A 12208-nucleotide genomic window follows, 5' to 3' on the forward strand; every position below is an offset into this window, starting at 1 on the left:
TGCCAACCTGAATTCCTACAGGCTAGATGTGAGAGGCACATTCTGCTGCTTCCTCCCTAAGAGTTAAGCTTGCTTCTGAAAGCTCAACCTCCGGGGAGTTTGTTTGGCAGAGATATAGAACACACTTTTCCAAGCCTGTTGGAAGGCCTTTGCAGTGTCATTTCGCATCTAATTTCCCAAACCAAACTGCTTGCAGCTCTAACTCCCTTCTAACTACCACTTCTTCGGTTCAGTGAGATATGCTGGATTCTAAACGGAGAAGCTTCTCTGACGCTTTTTCACAGAGATTTTGAAACTGAAATCTCCCATGCCGTTTCCACCATAGGCAGCAATGGGCTTCCCCATAGAACTTGCCAACCTGAATTCCTACAGGCTAGATGTGAGAGGCACATTCTGCTGCTTCCTCCCTTAGAGTTAAACTTGCTTCTGAAAGCTCAACCTCCGGGGAGTTTGTTTGGCAGAGATATAGAACACACTTTTCCAAGCCTGTTGGAAGGCATTTGCAGTTTCATTTCGCGTCTAATTTCCCAAACCAAACTGCTTGCAGCTCTAACTGCCTTCTAACTACCACTTCTTCGGTTCAGTGAGATATGCTGGATTCTAAACGGAGAAGCTTCTCTGACGCTTTTTCACAGAGATTTTGAAACTGAAATCTCCCATGCTGTTTCCACCATAGCCAGCAATGGGCTTCCCCATAGAACTTGCCAACCTGAATTCCTACAGGCTAGATGTGAGAGGCACATTCTGCTGCTTCCTCCCTTAGAGTTAAACTAGCTTCTGAAAGCTCAACCTCCAGGGAGTCTGTTTGGCAGAGATATAGAACACACTTTTCCAATCCTGTTGGAAGGCATTTGCAGTTTCATTTCGCGTCTAATTTCCCAAACCAAACTGCTTGCAGCTCTAACTGCCTTCTAACTACCACTTCTTCGGTTCAGTGAGATATGCTGGATTCTAAACGGAGAAGCTTCTCTGACGCTTTTTCACAGAGATTTTGAAACTGAAATTTCCCATGCCGTTTCCACCATAGGCAGCAATGGTCTTCCCCATAGAACTTGCCAACCTGAATTCCTAAAGGCTAGATGTGAGAGGCACATTCTGCTGCTTCCTCCCTTAGAGTTAAACTAGCTTCTGAAAGCTCAACCTCTGGGGAGTTTGTTTGGCAGAGATATAGAACACACTTTTCCAAGCCTGTTGGAAGGCATTTGCAGTTTCATTTCGCGTCTAATTTCCCAAACCAAACTGCTTGCAGCTCTAACTGCCTTCTAACTACCACTTCTTCGGTTCAGTGAGATATGCTGGATTCTAAACGGAGAAGCTTCTCTGACGCTTTTTCACAGAGATTTTGAAACTGAAATCTCCCATGCTGTTTCCACCATAGGCAGCAATGGGCTTCCCCATAGAACTTGCCAACCTGAATTCCTACAGGCTAGATGTGAGAGGCACATTCTGCTGCTTCCTCCCTTAGAGTTAAACTAGCTTCTGAAAGCTCAACCTCCAGGGAGTCTGTTTGGCAGAGATATAGAACACACTTTTCCAAGCCTGTTGGAAGGCATTTGCAGTTTCATTTCGCGTCTAATTTCCCAAACCAAACTGCTTGCAGCTCTAACTGCCTTCTAACTACCACTTCTTCGGTTCAGTGAGATATGCTGGATTCTAAACGGAGAAGCTTCTCTGACGCTTTTTCACAGAGATTTTGAAACTGAAATCTCCCATGCCGTTTCCACCATAGGCAGCAATGGGCTTCCCCATAGAACTTGCCAACCTGAATTCCTACAGGCTAGATGTGAGAGGCACATTCTGCTGCTTCCTCCCTTAGAGTTAAACTTGCTTCTGAAAGCTCAACCTCCGGGGAGTTTGTTTGGCAGAGATATAGAACACACTTTTCCAAGCCTGTTGGAAGGCATTTGCAGTTTCATTTCGCGTCTAATTTCCCAAACCAAACTGCTTGCAGCTCTAACTGCCTTCTAACTACCACTTCTTCGGTTCAGTGAGATATGCTGGATTCTAAACGGAGAAGCTTCTCTGACGCTTTTTCACAGAGATTTTGAAACTGAAATCTCCCATGCTGTTTCCACCATAGCCAGCAATGGGCTTCCCCATAGAACTTGCCAACCTGAATTCCTACAGGCTAGATGTGAGAGGCACATTCTGCTGCTTCCTCCCTTAGAGTTAAACTAGCTTCTGAAAGCTCAACCTCCAGGGAGTCTGTTTGGCAGAGATATAGAACACACTTTTCCAAGCCTGTTGGAAGGCATTTGCAGTTTCATTTCGCGTCTAATTTCCCAAACCAAACTGCTTGCAGCTCTAACTGCCTTCTAACTACCACTTCTTCGGTTCAGTGAGATATGCTGGATTCTAAACGGAGAAGCTTCTCTGACGCTTTTTCACAGAGATTTTGAAACTGAAATTTCCCATGCCGTTTCCACCATAGGCAGCAATGGTCTTCCCCATAGAACTTGCCAACCTGAATTCCTAAAGGCTAGATGTGAGAGGCACATTCTGCTGCTTCCTCCCTTAGAGTTAAACTTGCTTCTGAAAGCTCAACCTCCGGGGAGTTTGTTTGGCAGAGATATAGAACACACTTTTCCAAGCCTGTTGGAAGGCATTTGCAGTTTCATTTCGCGTCTAATTTCCCAAACCAAACTGCTTGCAGCTCTAACTGCCTTCTAACTACCACTTCTTCGGTTCAGTGAGATATGCTGGATTCTAAACGGAGAAGCTTCTCTGACGCTTTTTCACAGAGATTTTGAAACTGAAATCTCCCATGCTGTTTCCACCATAGGCAGCAATGGGCTTCCCCATAGAACTTGCCAACCTGAATTCCTACAGGCTAGATGTGAGAGGCACATTCTGCTGCTTCCTCCCTAAGAGTTAAGCTTGCTTCTGAAAGCTCAACCTACGGGGAGTCTGTTTGGCAGAGATATAGAACACACTTTTCCAAGCCTGTTGGAATGAATTTGCAGTTTCATTTCGCGTCTAGTTTCCCAAACCAAACTGCTTGCAGCTCTAACTCCCTTCTAACTACCACTTCTTCGGTTCAGTGAGATATGCTGGATTCTAAACGGAGAAGCTTCTCTGACGCTTTTTCACAGAGATTTTGAAACTGAAATCTCCCATGCCGTTTCCACCATAGGCAGCAATGGGCTTCCCCATAGAACTTGCCAACCTGAATTCCTACAGGCTAGATGTGAGAGGCACATTCTGCTGCTTCCTCCCTTAGAGTTAAACTTGCTTCTGAAAGCTCAACCTCCGGGGAGTTTGTTTGGCAGAGATATAGAAAACACTTTTCCAAGCCTGTTGGAAGGCATTTGCAGTTTCATTTCGCGTCTAATTTCCCAAACCAAACTGCTTGCAGCTCTAACTGCCTTCTAACTACCACTTCTTCGGTTCAGTGAGATATGCTGGATTCTAAACGGAGAAGCTTCTCTGACGCTTTTTCACAGAGATTTTGAAACTGAAATTTCCAAACCCGTTTCCAACGAAGGCGCCAATGGGCTTCCCCATAGAACTTGCCAAGCTGAATTCCTAAAGGCTAGATGTGAGAGGCACATTCTGCTGCTTCCTCCCTTAGAGTTAAACTAGCTTCTGAAAGCTCAACCTCTGGGGAGTTTGTTTGGCAGAGATATAGAACACACTTTTCCAGGCCTGTTGGAAGGCATTTGCAGTTTCATTTCGCGTCTAATTTCCCAAACCAAACTGCTTGCAGCTCTAACTGCCTTCTAACTACCACTTCTTCGGTTCAGTGAGATATGCTGGATTCTAAACGGAGAAGCTTCTCTGACGCTTTTTCACAGAGATTTTGAAACTGAAATCTCCCATGCCGTTTCCACCATAGGCAGCAATGGGCTTCCCCATAGAACTTGCCAACCTGAATTCCTACAGGCTAGATGTGAGAGGCACATTCTGCTGCTTCCTTCCTAAGAGTTAAGCTTGCTTCTGAAAGCTCAACCTCCGGGGAGTTTGTTTGGCAGAGATATAGAACACACTTTTCCAAGCCTGTTGGAAGGCATTTGCAGTTTCATTTCGCGTCTAATTTCCCAAACCAAACTGCTTGCAGCTCTAACTGCCTTCTAACTACCACTTCTTCGGTTCAGTGAGATATGCTGGATTCTAAACGGAGAAGCTTCTCTGACGCTTTTTCAAAGAGATTTTGAAACTGAAATCTCCCATGCTGTTTCCACCATAGGCAGCAATGGGCTTCCCCATAGAACTTGCCAACCTGAATTCCTACAGGCTAGATGTGAGAGGCACATTCTGCTGCTTCCTCCCTTAGAGTTAAACTAGCTTCTGAAAGCTCAACCTCCAGGGAGTCTGTTTGGCAGAGATATAGAACACACTTTTCCAAGCCTGTTGGAAGGCATTTGCAGTTTCATTTCGCGTCTAATTTCCCAAACCAAACTGCTTGCAGCTCTAACTGCCTTCTAACTACCACTTCTTCGGTTCAGTGAGATATGCTGGATTCTAAACGGAGAAGCTTCTCTGACGCTTTTTCACAGAGATTTTGAAACTGAAATCTCCCATGCCGTTTCCACCATAGGCAGCAATGGGCTTCCCCATAGAACTTGCCAACCTGAATTCCTACAGGCTAGATGTGAGAGGCACATTCTGCTGCTTCCTCCCTAAGAGTTAAGCTTGCTTCTGAAAGCTCAACCTCCGGGGAGTTTGTTTGGCAGAGATATAGAACACACTTTTCCAAGCCTGTTGGAAGGCATTTGCAGTTTCATTTCGCGTCTAATTTCCCAAACCAAACTGCTTGCAGCTCTAACTCCCTTCTAACTACCACTTCTTCGGTTCAGTGAGATATGCTGGATTCTAAACGGAGAAGCTTCTCTGACGCTTTTTCACAGAGATTTTGAAACTGAAATCTCCCATGCCGTTTCCACCATAGGCAGCAATGGGCTTCCCCATAGAACTTGCCAACCTGAATTCCTACAGGCTAGATGTGAGAGGCACATTCTGCTGCTTCCTCCCTTAGAGTTAAACTTGCTTCTGAAAGCTCAACCTCCGGGGAGTTTGTTTGGCAGTGATATAGAACACACTGTTCCAAGCCTGTTGGAAGGCATTTGCAGTTTCATTTCGCGTCTAATTTCCCAAACCAAACTGCTTGCAGCTCTAACTCCCTTCTAACTACCACTTCTTCGGTTCAGTGAGATATGCTGGATTCTAAACGGAGAAGCTTCTCTGACGCTTTTTCACAGAGATTTTGAAACTGAAATTTCCAAACCCGTTTCCAACGAAGGCGCCAATGGGCTTCCCCATAGACCTTGCCAACCTGAATTCCTACAGGCTAGATGTGAGAGGCACATTCTGCTGCTTCCTCCCTTAGAGGTAAACTAGCTTCTGAAAGCTCAACCTCCGGGGAGTTTGTTTGGCAGAGATATAGAACACACTTTTCCAAGCCTGTTGGAAGGCATTTGCAGTTTCATTTCGCGTCTAATTTCCCAAACCAAACTGCTTGCAGCTCTAACTGCCTTCTAACTACCACTTCTTCGGTTCAGTGAGATATGCTGGATTCTAAACGGAGAAGCTTCTCTGACGCTTTTTCACAGAGATTTTGAAACTGAAATCTCCCATGCCGTTTCCACCATAGGCAGCAATGGGCTTCCCCATAGAACTTGCCAACCTGAATTCCTACAGGCTAGATGTGAGAGGCACATTCTGCTGCTTCCTCCCTTACAGTTAAACTTGCTTCTGAAAGCTCAACCTCCGGGGAGTTTGTTTGGCAGAGATATAGAACACACTTTTCCAAGCCTGTTGGAAGGCATTTGCAGTTTCATTTCGCGTCTAATTTCCCAAACCAAACTGCTTGCAGCTCTAACTGCCTTCTAACTACCACTTCTTCGGTTCAGTGAGATATGCTGGATTCTAAACGGAGAAGCTTCTCTGACGCTTTTTCACAGAGATTTTGAAACTGAAATCTCCCATGCTGTTTCCACCATAGCCAGCAATGGGCTTCCCCATAGAACTTGCCAACCTGAATTCCTACAGGCTAGATGTGAGAGGCACATTCTGCTGCTTCCTCCCTTAGAGTTAAACTAGCTTCTGAAAGCTCAACCTCCAGGGAGTCTGTTTGGCAGAGATATAGAACACACTTTTCCAAGCCTGTTGGAAGGCATTTGCAGTTTCATTTCGCGTCTAATTTCCCAAACCAAACTGCTTGCAGCTCTAACTGCCTTCTAACTACCACTTCTTCGGTTCAGTGAGATATGCTGGATTCTAAACGGAGAAGCTTCTCTGATGCTTTTTCACAGAGATTTTGAAACTGAAATTTCCCATGCCGTTTCCACCATAGGCAGCAATGGTCTTCCCCATAGAACTTGCCAACCTGAATTCCTAAAGGCTAGATGTGAGAGGCACATTCTGCTGCTTCCTCCCTTAGAGTTAAACTTGCTTCTGAAAGCTCAACCTCCGGGGAGTTTGTTTGGCAGAGATATAGAACACACTTTTCCAAGCCTGTTGGAAGGCATTTGCAGTTTCATTTCGCGTCTAATTTCCCAAACCAAACTGCTTGCAGCTCTAACTGCCTTCTAACTACCACTTCTTCGGTTCAGTGAGATATGCTGGATTCTAAACGGAGAAGCTTCTCTGACGCTTTTTCACAGAGATTTTGAAACTGAAATCTCCCATGCTGTTTCCACCATAGGCAGCAATGGGCTTCCCCATAGAACTTGCCAACCTGAATTCCTACAGGCTAGATGTGAGAGGCACATTCTGCTGCTTCCTCCCTAAGAGTTAAGCTTGCTTCTGAAAGCTCAACCTCCGGGGAGTCTGTTTGGCAGAGATATAGAACACACTTTTCCAAGCCTGTTGGAAGGCATTTGCAGTTTCATTTCGTGTCTAATTTCCCAAACCAAACTGCTTGCAGCTCTAACTCCCTTCTAACTACCACTTCTTCGGTTCAGTGAGATATGCTGGATTCTAAACGGAGAAGCTTCTCTGACGCTTTTTCACAGAGATTTTGAAACTGAAATCTCCCATGCCGTTTCCACCATAGGCAGCAATGGGCTTCCCCATAGAACTTGCCAACCTGAATTCCTACAGGCTAGATGTGAGAGGCACATTCTGCTGCTTCCTTCCTTAGAGTTAAACTTGCTTCTGAAAGCTCAACCTCCGGGGAGTTTGTTTGGCAGAGATATAGAAAACACTTTTCCAAGCCTGTTGGAAGGCATTTGCAGTTTCATTTCGCGTCTAATTTCCCAAACCAAACTGCTTGCAGCTCTAACTGCCTTCTAACTACCACTTCTTCGGTTCAGTGAGATATGCTGGATTCTAAACGGAGAAGCTTCTCTGACGCTTTTTCACAGAGATTTTGAAACTGAAATTTCCAAACCCGTTTCCAACGAAGGCGCCAATGGGCTTCCCCATAGAACTTGCCAACCTGAATTCCTACAGGCTAGATGTGAGAGGCACATTCTGCTGCTTCCTCCCTTAGAGTTAAACTAGCTTCTGAAAGCTCAACCTCCAGGGAGTCTGTTTGGCAGAGATATAGAACACACTTTTCCAAGCCTGTTGGAAGGCATTTGCAGTTTCATTTCGCGTCTAATTTCCCAAACCAAACTGCTTGCAGCTCTAACTGCCTTCTAACTACCACTTCTTCGGTTCAGTGAGATATGCTGGATTCTAAACGGAGAGGCTTCTCTGACGCTTTTTCACAGAGATTTTGAAACTGAAATCTCCCATGCCGTTTCCACCATAGGCAGCAATGGGCTTCCCCATAGAACTTGCCAACCTGAATTCCTACAGGCTAGATGTGAGAGGCACATTCTGCTGCTTCCTCCCTTAGAGTTAAACTTGCTTCTGAAAGCTCAACCTCCGGGGAGTTTGTTTGGCAGAGATATAGAACACACTTTTCCAAGCCTGTTGGAAGGCATTTGCAGTTTCATTTCGCGTCTAATTTCCCAAACCAAACTGCTTGCAGCTCTAACTGCCTTCTAACTACCACTTCTTCGGTTCAGTGAGATATGCTGGATTCTAAACGGAGAAGCTTCTCTGACGCTTTTTCACAGAGATTTTGAAACTGAAATCTCCCATGCTGTTTCCACCATAGCCAGCAATGGGCTTCCCCATAGAACTTGCCAACCTGAATTCCTACAGGCTAGATGTGAGAGGCACATTCTGCTGCTTCCTCCCTTAGAGTTAAACTAGCTTCTGAAAGCTCAACCTCCAGGGAGTCTGTTTGGCAGAGATATAGAACACAATTTTCCAAGCCTGTTGGAAGGCATTTGCAGTTTCATTTCGCGTCTAATTTCCCAAACCAAACTGCTTGCAGCTCTAACTGCCTTCTAACTACCACTTCTTCGGTTCAGTGAGATATGCTGGATTCTAAACGGAGAAGCTTCTCTGACGCTTTTTCACAGAGATTTTGAAACTGAAATTTCCCATGCCGTTTCCACCATAGGCAGCAATGGTCTTCCCCATAGAACGTGCCAACCTGAATTCCTAAAGGCTAGATGTGAGAGGCACATTCTGCTGCTTCCTCCCTTAGAGTTAAACTTGCTTCTGAAAGCTCAACCTCCGGGGAGTTTGTTTGGCAGAGATATAGAACACACTTTTCCAAGCCTGTTGGAAGGCATTTGCAGTTTCATTTCGCGTCTAATTTCCCAAACCAAACTGCTTGCAGCTCTAACTGCCTTCTAACTACCACTTCTTCGGTTCAGTGAGATATGCTGGATTCTAAACGGAGAAGCTTCTCTGACGCTTTTTCACAGAGATTTTGAAACTGAAATCTCCCATGCTGTTTCCACCATAGGCAGCAATGGGCTTCCCCATAGAACTTGCCAACCTGAATTCCTACAGGCTAGATGTGAGAGGCACATTCTGCTGCTTCCTCCCTAAGAGTTAAGCTTGCTTCTGAAAGCTCAACCTCCGGGGAGTCTGTTTGGCAGAGATATAGAACACACTTTTCCAAGCCTGTTGGAAGGCATTTGCAGTTTCATTTCGTGTCTAATTTCCCAAACCAAACTGCTTGCAGCTCTAACTCCCTTCTAACTACCACTTCTTCGGTTCAGTGAGATATGCTGGATTCTAAACGGAGAAGCTTCTCTGACGCTTTTTCACAGAGATTTTGAAACTGAAATCTCCCATGCCGTTTCCACCATAGGCAGCAATGGGCTTCCCCATAGAACTTGCCAACCTGAATTCCTACAGGCTAGATGTGAGAGGCACATTCTGCTGCTTCCTTCCTTAGAGTTAAACTTGCTTCTGAAAGCTCAACCTCCGGGGAGTTTGTTTGGCAGAGATATAGAAAACACTTTTCCAAGCCTGTTGGAAGGCATTTGCAGTTTCATTTCGCGTCTAATTTCCCAAACCAAACTGCTTGCAGCTCTAACTGCCTTCTAACTACCACTTCTTCGGTTCAGTGAGATATGCTGGATTCTAAACGGAGAAGCTTCTCTGACGCTTTTTCACAGAGATTTTGAAACTGAAATTTCCAAACCCGTTTCCAACGAAGGCGCCAATGGGCTTCCCCATAGAACTTGCCAACCTGAATTCCTACAGGCTAGATGTGAGAGGCACATTCTGCTGCTTCCTCCCTTAGAGTTAAACTAGCTTCTGAAAGCTCAACCTCCAGGGAGTCTGTTTGGCAGAGATATAGAACACACTTTTCCAAGCCTGTTGGAAGGCATTTGCAGTTTCATTTCGCGTCTAATTTCCCAAACCAAACTGCTTGCAGCTCTAACTGCCTTCTAACTACCACTTCTTCGGTTCAGTGAGATATGCTGGATTCTAAACGGAGAGGCTTCTCTGACGCTTTTTCACAGAGATTTTGAAACTGAAATCTCCCATGCCGTTTCCACCATAGGCAGCAATGGGCTTCCCCATAGAACTTGCCAACCTGAATTCCTAAAGGCTAGATGTGAGAGGCACATTCTGCTGCTTCCTCCCTTAGAGTTAAACTTGCTTCTGAAAGCTCAACCTCCGGGGAGTTTGTTTGGCAGAGATATAGAACACACTTTTCCAAGCCTGTTGGAAGGCATTTGCAGTTTCATTTCGCGTCTAATTTCCCAAACCAAACTGCTTGCTGCTCTAACTGCCTTCTAACTACCACTTCTTCGGTTCAGTGAGATATGCTGGATTCTAAACGGAGAAGCTTCTCTGACGCTTTTTCACAGAGATTTTGAAACTGAAATCTCCCATGCCGTTTCCACCATAGGCAGCAATGGGCTTCCCCATAGAACTTGCCAACCTGAATTCCTACAGGCTAGATGTGAGAGGCACATTCTGCTGCTTCCTCCCTAAGAGTTAAGCTTGCTTCTGAAAGCTCAACCTACGGGGAGTCTGTTTGGCAGAGATATAGAACACACTTTTCCAAGTCTGTTGGAATGCATTTGCAGTTTCATTTCGCGTCTAATTTCCCAAACCAAACTGCTTGCAGCTCTAACTGCCTTCTAACTACCACTTCTTCGGTTCAGTGAGATATGCTGGATTCTAAACGGAGAAGCTTCTCTGACGCTTTTTCACAGAGATTTTGAAACTGAAATCTCCCATGCCGTTTCCACCATAGGCAGCAATGGGCTTCCCCATAGAACTTGCCAACCTGAATTCCTACAGGCTAGATGTGAGAGGCACATTCTGCTGCTTCCTTCCTTAGAGTTAAACTTGCTTCTGAAAGCTCAACCTCCGGGGAGTTTGTTTGGCAGAGATATAGAAAACACTTTTCCAAGCCTGTTGGAAGGCATTTGCAGTTTCATTTCGCGTCTAATTTCCCAAACCAAACTGCTTGCAGCTCTAACTGCCTTCTAACTACCACTTCTTCGGTTCAGTGAGATATGCTGGATTCTAAACGGAGAAGCTTCTCTGACGCTTTTTCACAGAGATTTTGAAACTGAAATCTCCCATGCCGTTTCCACCATAGGCAGCAATGGGCTTCCCCATAGAACTTGCCAACCTGAATTCCTACAGGCTAGATGTGAGAGGCACATTCTGCTGCTTCCTCCCTAAGAGTTAAGCTTGCTTCTGAAAGCTCAACCTACGGGGAGTCTGTTTGGCAGAGATATAGAACACACTTTTCCAAGTCTGTTGGAATGCATTTGCAGTTTCATTTCGCGTCTAATTTCCCAAACCAAACTGCTTGCAGCTCTAACTCCCTTCTAACTACCACTTCTTCGGTTCAGTGAGATATGCTGGATTCTAAACGGAGAAGCTTCTCTGACGCTTTTTCACAGAGATTTTGAAACTGAAATCTCCCATGCCGTTTCCACCATAGGCAGCAATGGGCTTCCCCATAGAACTTGCCAACCTGAATTCCTACAGGCTAGATGTGAGAGGCACATTCTGCTGCTTCCTCCCTTAGAGTTAAACTTGCTTCTGAAAGCTCAACCTCCGGGGAGTTTGTTTGGCAGAGATATAGAAAACACTTTTCCAATCCTGTTGGAAGGCATTTGCAGTTTCATTTCGCGTCTAATTTCCCAAACCAAACTGCTTGCAGCTCTAACTGCCTTCTAACTACCACTACTTCGGTTCAGTGAGATATGCTGGATTCTAAACGGAGAAGCTTCTCTGACGCTTTTTCACAGAGATTTTGAAACTGAAATTTCCAAACCCGTTTCCAACGAAGGCGCCAATGGGCTTCCCCATAGAACTTGCCAAGCTGAATTCCTAAAGGCTAGATGTGAGAGGCACATTCTGCTGCTTCCTCCCTTAGAGTTAAACTAGCTTCTGAAAGCTCAACCTCTGGGGAGTTTGTTTGGCAGAGATATAGAACACACTTTTCCAAGCCTGTTGGAAGGCATTTGCAGTTTCATTTCGCGTCTAATTTCCCAAACCAAACTGCTTGCAGCTCTAACTGCCTTCTAACTACCACTTCTTCGGTTCAGTGAGATATGCTGGATTCTAAACGGAGAAGCTTCTCTGACGCTTTTTCACAGAGATTTTGAAACTGAAATCTCCCATGCTGTTTCCACCATAGGCAGCAATGGGCTTCCCCATAGAACTTGCCAACCTGAATTCCTACAGGCTAGATGTGAGAGGCACATTCTGCTGCTTCCTCCCTTAGAGTTAAACTAGCTTCTGAAAGCTCAACCTCCAGGGAGTCTGTTTGGCAGAGATATAGAACACACTTTTCCAAGCCTGTTGGAAGGCATTTGCAGTTTCATTTCGCGTCTAATTTCCCAAACCAAACTGCTTGCAGCTCTAACTGCCTTCTAACTACCACTTCTTCGGTTCAGTGAGATATGCTGGATTCTAAACGGAGAAGCTTCTCTGACGC

This window comes from Cynocephalus volans, chromosome 18 (genome assembly GCF_027409185.1).
Source record: "Cynocephalus volans isolate mCynVol1 chromosome 18, mCynVol1.pri, whole genome shotgun sequence".
NCBI lineage: Eukaryota > Metazoa > Chordata > Mammalia > Dermoptera > Cynocephalidae > Cynocephalus > Cynocephalus volans.